The sequence below is a fragment of the Asparagus officinalis genome, chromosome 5, assembly GCF_001876935.1.
Source record: "Asparagus officinalis chromosome 5, Aspof.V1, whole genome shotgun sequence".
In the NCBI taxonomy this organism is placed as follows: Eukaryota; Viridiplantae; Streptophyta; class Magnoliopsida; order Asparagales; family Asparagaceae; genus Asparagus; species Asparagus officinalis.
The window spans coordinates 18,513,379-18,520,117 of record NC_033798.1 but is presented as its reverse complement, the minus strand read 5'-3'; the positions used below and the strand labels follow the sequence as shown (position 1 = coordinate 18,520,117).

The following is a 6,739-nucleotide window of genomic DNA, read 5'->3' as shown; positions in this document are numbered from 1 at the left end:
TCATTTCATCTCCTTTCTTACCTTTAAAAATAAACCAAACACAAGAAATGTGTCACATCATCCAACTCATCACATCTCATCTTATCTCATTTTTAAAAATCACACACATCATCCAATAATATTGTGACAACTCATCTCATCTCATTAAACCTTCCTTTCCATCCATTTCCTCAAAAAAAAACAAGAAATTAATTTCCTTAAGTATGTGTCACATCATCCAATAATATACATCCAACTCATCTCATCTCATCTATTTCCTTATTTTTAAAAATGAACCAAACACAAACAACCTCAAAACATCATCCAATAATATACTTCCAATTCATTTCCTTATTTTTTTAACCAACCAAACAACCTCAAAACAAATTTTTTTAAAAAATCACTCACATCATCCAATAATAAGGTGACAACTCATCTCATATAATCTCCTATTCTATAATTTCCTTCTTTTTTAACCCAACCAAACAACCTCAAAACAATTATTATAGGAAATAGGTTTCCTATTCTTTAATTTCCAAGTTTTTTTTGCGAAACGAACGGACCCTTAATTTATCGCAGGTTAAATAAGTACCAAATCCAAACACGGTGGAAGTATAAATTATGAACGACTAAACCAGGGACTTATCTGCAAGACGAAAACCCCAACCTCCCATAAAACCGTCTCCCTTCTTCTTCAACAAACAGAGCTAGCATTTTCTCAAACCTCCAAAAAAAGAAAAAAATGTCATCAGAACCCAATCCCCCCTCTCAACCAACCGAAGAACCCTAAAAAATCAGTAAGAAACAAGCCAAGAAATGAGGCAGTGAAGGCCGAGAAATCCGGCGAAAACAGGAAGAATCCTCCGCGCCGCCGCCGCCGCCGCCTCCTCCTCGCCGGGGTCGACCTCCTTGCCGCCAACTACGTACGGCGACGTTCCGACCGAAGAGATCCAATCCAAGACCATCAGCAGCCGCAAATGGACCGAGATAAAAAAAAAAAATCTAGATATTTGGTAATTTACCCTCAAATTCCCAACACTGGTTTTCGTATCCCTCGATGAGTTGGTTAATTTTATTGATTTATAAGTAGAGAATTTATCCTAGCCCACCTCCCCTCTCTTTCTCTCTCTGTTAATTGTAAATAAATAAGACTAATTAACTTAAGCTGGAGAGTATTAGTGATATTGAAAATTGAGGGTATATTAATTTAATCTAGGGTATATTAGTGATATTGAAAATTGAGGGTAAAAACACCAATGTTGGATTTTCGGGAATAAAAATATCTATTAAGTGTAAATTTGTGGTTGTAATAGTTTTGAAGGTTATATATGCAAATGCTCTCAGGTTTCAACTTATAAACTGTAAGTTCTGTTCACATTTATTTTTAAACCCGCCCACTTCCAAAGTCATTCTTAAATGAAAAAAATACTCATTGAATTATTTCGTAACCAACATCTCAAACTCAGTGCTGCGCGCGAGCTGGGCGGCCGCGAGCCAAACATCATTTTCCAACTCAAATATAGCTATTGACGCACCAGAAATAATAACTTAGACCCAAGTATAGCTACCTATATACCAAGTATAACAACTTAAATGTCTTTTGATGAGTATTTTGGTTTTAAGAATGATTTTCGAAGTGGGTGGATTGTGAAAATAAATCACAATAGAACTTTGTTTTTATAAATAAAATCATGTAAGGTAAGGCTGCATGTAGCGGACTTAAAGTTGTCTGAGCCCTGCCTGGACCCCGCGCATAGTGGGAGCTTTGTGCACCATGCTTCGCTTTTAATGCCTCTCTTTGTTGGAGTTTAGAACCTAGTTGATTTTTTACTATTTTCCTCAACTACTTGTCGTTATTGTTACTGGATTTTAATTTTGCTGCAATTTCAGTTTGAACAAAAGAACATTACTGTTGCGCGCAGCGGAAATTTCGACAGCACTTCGGCAGCACAACAAGAGAGTCAGGTTGTAATAGGAATTCCTGCTTCACAAAGGAAACAAGAACCTTAAGTAAAATATCTCAACCAAGTGAGATATCAGCTCTTCCTCTCATCAGTTCTAGGACAGACCTGTCGAGGGAACCTAAAAGCTATTATAAATCACAAAAATAGCGAGACAACCAATTTTACGTGGTTCGGCAAATTGCCTACGTCCACGGGGTAAGGAGAGGGGAGATCTACTATTAGAGAGAATACAAATAGGGTTTACAAACACACGAAGTCTCACAAATAAAACCCTCAAACAAGATCTCAATTTCTCTTTCAAGTTCTCTCTCAAAACAGCAAAAAAGCCTCTGTTTCTCAGCCGACTTTCTCCTGTCAACCCCTCCGCCCGCGTTTTTTTTTCTCCGCAGGCGCAATGTGTTTTTCTCGGCGCAGCCAGTCCAAACTCGCCACCCAAATGAGGTTATATATCCCCCCTCGCTCTATAATATATAATATATATATATATTATATATATATATATAATATGAGCATATGGGGTATGCTTGTACCAAGCACAAAAAGTTGCTGCTTGGTAGTGATGTGTCACATCCCCCCTCCACTCATTCAAATAGTGAGACAACATTCACATGCGGCTATTGAGTGGATGCAGCGATGTGACACATCACTACCAAGCACAAAATTTGCTGTTTGCGTATACCAAGCTACCCATTTTCTCTCTCCTCTCTCTATATTATATATATATATTATAATATTATAATATATATATATAAATATATATATATATTAAATATAATATATGAGCGAATATGCGGGGCTATACTTGGGGCCAAAGGCATCCTTGCGCTTAGTGATGTGGACACATTGGTCCACTACATCACACCTTTTGAAGTTGGTTGATGGCTCATCTTCAAGTGCTGATGTTGAAAGATGTACACATATCCATCCACGCACCATGAATCTAACCAAGCTATGACCCATTTTTCTCTCTCTCTCTATATATATATATATAGTGAGGTCGGCTGCTTCACGCGGAAATTGAAAGAGTGTGCGGCCATGTGGCCCCCACACCCGCGGGTTTGACATTACCCCAAGATTTGTCATATCTTCAGGCTCCCCTCACAGATAAAATTGAAGCGTAAGTTTATTTCTGCAGCGTTTATGGGATTTGGCTGCATCAACTATTTTGTATATGTCCTCTGCTGCCGTTCCAGACAACTTCTCATAGTTATCGTGATCATGATCATAATCTTATCTTTTTCCCATTACAATGTGGTTTGCTATATCATTGATCTAAATGCCATGTTTATACATACGCAAAAAAAGTGAACATTGTATTTGTGGTTACTGCAGGTGGAAATTCAAGTAAAAAAAACTTTATTGCATCAATAGAGCCGTGCCAAATTTGCCTATTAATTGAGGATGCTGCAAGGAGTGAGAAGGAATTTGAGAAGGCTGAGCAGGTAAGTGCTACAATTGTATGCTTTTACTTTTTTCTACTAATGCTCAAGGCAGCTGTTCTCTTTTGTATCCTTCAAAGTAAGACAGTGATGTATTTATTTCAGTATATAGTTTTCCTTCATAGATTTCATGAATCTCTGTTATAATGATAAGATGCTATTTCTGATGGTAGTAATCTCAAATGCAGACTGGAGAGCAACTTGTTCGCGTTGGTCAGGACACACGGTTAAATTATAGGGTTCTTGACATGCGTACTCCCGCAAATCAGGCAATTTTCCGCATCCAGTGTCAAGTTGAAGATGTAAGTTTATATACTTCACAAAATCATCTTTCTCTGTGATTATTGTAACCGTAGCTTCCATTGCTTGCCTTTCTTCTCGTTGTTAATGTAGCTAGCAACCAAAACAAAATGTCAAGTCTCCACATTGAGATTTCCATTGCTCCTATATATAACCTCTTTTTATCCTTTTGACTTTTTATGCGTTACCTTGTATTATTTTTTCTTATACTGTTAGGTACGTTTGCGATGCCAGTGCATCTAACTGTTTTCCTGCAAACGGATTTTAACGTATAATGTCCTTACATGTCTGTTAGCAACATGAAAAATCCTTGCGTTCTCTAGAAAATTTTCATAATCTTTCACACTATTTTTTTGGGAACATGTGGGATTAAAAGCTGAATTGCTGAAACTTGCTAGAATTCTTTTTTCCTCAAAGCAGCAGTATAGTTGTGAATCATATATCCTAAGAGCATCTGGAAATATACCATGATTGATTTTGAAAAACCGACAAGTAATTTGATATGTTGGCATATCTGCAGGCTTGTAGAAAGTTTCTGCTATCTCAGGGCTTTGTCGGAATTCATAGTCCTAAGTTGATAGCGGGATCAAGCGAAGGTGGTGCAGCTGTATTCAAACTGGACTACAAGGGACAACCTGCCTGCTTGGCGCAGTCCCCTCAGCTTTATAAGCAAATGGCAATTTGTGGTGGCTTTGGACGCGTATTTGAAGTTGGTTCTGTATTTAGAGCAGATGACTCATTTACACACCGGCATTTGTGTGAATTTGTTGGCCTTGATGCTGAAATGGAGATTAAGGAACACTATTTTGAGGTTGGAAGTCATTCTGATGCCTTTCAATCCAACAAATTTATTAGTATCAACTCCAAATAATTTTTTATGCAGGTAATAGATATTTTGGACCGGCTGTTTGTTGGAATGTTTGATTATGTGAATGACAACTGCAAGAAGCAACTTGAGGCTATTGACAGGCAGTATCCATTTCAACCTTTAAAGGTAAAGGATATTAGCACATAGCACATAAGATACCAAATTGGTTGTCATAAAAATCTGCTGTTTACCCTCTCTTGTTCCTAATTATTGTATTCCCTGCAGTACTTGAGGAAGACTTTGGTACTTACTTTCCAAGAGGGAGTCCAAATGCTCAAGGTGCAAGTCTTTTAGCTGCAATGAATATTTAATCTTTTTCCATGTATTTTCTGCTGTGAATTGCTCTCTGACGTTTTGCATTTTCTGATTTGGTATCTTTTTTTTTCTTCATTGGCTTTAGAGTGTTGATGCTGTACACTGGAGCAATGCTTTTGTTCTTGGGTACAGGGAGAACTTGGACATGAGATGGGTAAAATACAAAATGTATTCTGCAGTAGAACAACCGGCGTTGGGCTGTCAAAATGAGACAGGCTAGCCAAGTTAAGATAATAGGATAATAAAATGGTTTTGAGCCTTGGTTACAAGTTAAGAGGGAGTACTACCGTACTACCATTTCCTGATCAATATAGTAGTTCTGAAACATAAGGGGCTGTTCGTTTCGCTAAAAAATTTGGGAAATCAAAGAATAGGAAACATGTTTCCTGTAATAATTGTTTTGAGGTTGTTTGGTTGGTTTAAAAAAGAAGGAAACTATAGAATAGGAGATGAGATGAGATGAGTTGTCACCTTATTATTGGATGATGTGAGTGATTTTTTTAAAAAAAATTGTTTTGAGGTTGTTTGGTTGGTTAAAAAAATAAGGAAATGAATTGGAGGTATATTATTGGATGATGTTTTGAGGTTGCTTATGTTTGGTTCATTTTTTAAAATAAGAAAATAGATGAGATGAGATGAGTTGGAGGTATATTATTGGATGATGTGACACATACTTAAGGAAATCAATTTCTTATTTTTTTTTTTGAGGAAATGGATGGCAATGAAGGTTTAATGAGATGAGATGAGTTGTCACAATATTATTGGATGATGTGTGTTATTTTTAAAAATGAGATAAGATGAGATGTGATGATAAGGGCCTGTTCGTTTGGCCAAAAAAACTGGGAAATCAAACTTTAGGAAACCTATTTCCTATTATAATTATTTTGAAGTTGTTTGGTTGGCTTAAAAAAGAAGGAAAATATAGAATAGGAGATGATATGAGATGAGTTGTCACCTTATTATTGGATGATGTGAGTGATTTTTTTAAAAACTTGTTTTGAGGTTGTTTGGTTGGTTAAAAAAATAAGGAAATGAATTGGATGTATATTATTGGATGATGTTTTGAGGTTGTTTGTGTTTGGAAAATAAGAAAATAGATGAGATGAGATGAGTTGGAGGTATATTATTGGATGATGTGACACATACTTAAGGAAATCAATTTCTTATTTTTTTTTTTGAGGAAATGGATGGCAATGAAGGTTTAATGAGATGAGATGAGTTGTCACAATATTATTGGATGATGTGTGTTATTTTTAAAAATGAGATAAGATGAGATGTGATGAGTTAGAAGATGTGACACATTTCTTGTGTTTGGTTTATTTTTAAAGGTAAGAAAGGAGATGAAATGAGATGAGTTGGAGGATAAAAATAATATTTTATTGGATGTTATAGGTGAGTTTTAGGGATGGAAATGGATAAAAATATTATTTTATTGATTTCCTTATACCGATTTCCTTTTCTTTGATTTTAGGAAACCAACCAAATGGGCCCTAATCACATAAAGAAGTTGAAAGTACCATTATCAAGATTTTCAAATGGTATATACAACAGCAAACTGACAATAAATTTGTGCAAGTTCTGCATTTATGTCAACGGAGTTCGAGCATTCTCGTTTAGCTATATTTAGATCTTAGTCATTAGACACTTATATCAGCAGAACACTGGTGGTACAGGCAATCAGTGTCGAAGACTGATGTGTATATATTGGAGCTCATAGGAAACTGTTTTAAAACTATGAGGAAAGTTTTTTGGTGACGAGGGACCTTGGCTAGGTCAATCAGGTATCAGGAATGAGCTCCATGGTTCACAACAGGGGAATGATGTTCATTGTCTAAGCTCTTCCATCACAGTTTGGAACACACACCATACTACCA

The 6,739-nt window shown here is 36.3% G+C and overlaps 1 pseudogene; it reads left to right on the top strand.

Annotated features, from left to right (window-relative positions):
- On the top strand, nucleotides 3,295-5,272 carry LOC109841589 (annotated as a pseudogene).